Raw genomic sequence first — 1,959 nt, 5'->3', positions numbered from 1 at the left:
TTCTTACCTTATTATATTTATGCATTCTATTCATATTATTATTATTATTCTTTGTTTGATCATATCTGAGTAGTTCTTCTTGTTAGATTTAGGATTAATAGGGTTTTGATGGATTAGCCAAAAATATAGAACTGCTAGAGTGAATTCATAAACTTCCTTCATCGGAATTGTTTTTACTGCTTGTGTTCTAGAGTAGCTATAACTATAACCCTGATTTTAGGATCTTGAATACAACGAAAGTAGGATCATATCGTGACTTAATTCTGCTGAGGTAGGATTGTTAGATACATGCGATAGCTGGTATATGAAAACTAATGAACATATCGATCACACCGGTAACGCTTGCCTAAGGTAGTATCGATTGACATCCAACCATTGGTATCAATCGACACTCGATCTGAGTTTACATGTGACAGCTGAAGCACCAGACTTAGTCAATAGATTATACTCACAGCAAGTACAGGCAAGCTGATGCAACTAATAATATCCTCATCGACGTCATCAAAAAACGCTTTGATCTCAAGAAAGGCCACTAGGCCGATGAGCTGGATGGTGTCATATGGTCACATAGGACAACTCTGAGGGGGCAACTAACAATACGCCATTCTCCTTAGCTTATGGCGTGGAAGCTATGGTACCAGAAGAAGTCAATGTCACCAGTCTTCGCCCATCAAAGATGCCTCAACACGCAGAACTTAACAAGGAAATGATGCTTGATGCACTAGAAGAAATCGAGGAACGCCGAGACTAGTCACTCCTCCTAATCAAAAATTGATAGCACCTCGCTGAAGGATGCTATAATAGAAAAGTTAGAGAAAGGCGTTTGGCGCTCGGCCATCTTGTCCTAAGAAAAGTATTCAAAAATACTAAAGAATGAAAAGCTTGCAAGCTCGAAACCAACTAAGAAGGACCATACAAAATAGTTAAAGTATTCAAGCCCATCGTCTATCAACTCGAGACATCGCAAAATATTATTTCTACATACTTCTTATCTACGATAGATATCACCTATCATAATCAGACCAGAACTAATGACAAACCAAAAGTCACATTCAAGAGCATCCTGCCAGCTCTCGGCAGTCTAGAAAATATTCTAGTTGCAATACCGACTTTCGATAAAGCAGTTTCGTCGAGTTATGTCAGCACAGTTCGTCGTGTAACTTCCAAAATTCGCCTAGAAATACACCCAATTCATTCGCCTCCATTTGCAAAGCAAGGAACTGGCAATATTGATCAAATCGATCTCCCGGAGGGTCACGATTCGCATTCACTCAATCGCTGATAAAGTAGGCAAGATCAAACACACCTAGGAACGTATGCATAATGTATCATTTGGTGACTGTACTATGTCAAGTCCAACAAAGTGACAAGATTACGCTTCATGATCTATCGATTATGTCTTAATCAAAAAGAAACACTTAATCTTTAAAATCCAGTATGTGCATGAATTAGGTTAACTAATGAACAGTTTAAGTCAATTTGGTTCTGACGAGCAAAGGAATCAACCAACGAGATTGAATTAAAAGCCAAGAATGGCACAGAGTCTTGCAAAATAGGTTGAAAAATAAAAACTTTTTAAAAAAAAATATGGATAGAAGAACAAAAATCTCATTCTTACGGCTCTCTGCCTCCATCATCGGCGGCGATTCGTTGGCACTCCTCTCCAAATTGGATTCCCAATCCTGATCAACATTGTGTACTTTGGTATACATTCCCTCAAAGTTAGGGAGCGCACCTTTACTGGCGCTGCTACGTCCTCAGGATTTTGAGAAGATCCTCATGGAAGTTACCGCTCGTGGCTATGACAGCAGACATAATGAAAATAAAGTGGAGAGAATGAGGTCCTTGATTGACTTTTGAAAATGGCAGATTTGTAAAAGGAAGTACTCATTTATTGAAATGGAAATAGCTTTGCAATGTTCAGATGTGATCTCTATCTCATAGCGATATCGATCATCA

The sequence above is a fragment of the Brassica napus genome, chromosome C1 (assembly GCF_020379485.1).
Source record: "Brassica napus cultivar Da-Ae chromosome C1, Da-Ae, whole genome shotgun sequence".
NCBI classification, from domain to species: domain Eukaryota; kingdom Viridiplantae; phylum Streptophyta; class Magnoliopsida; order Brassicales; family Brassicaceae; genus Brassica; species Brassica napus.
This window is presented reverse-complemented; position numbering follows the sequence as displayed.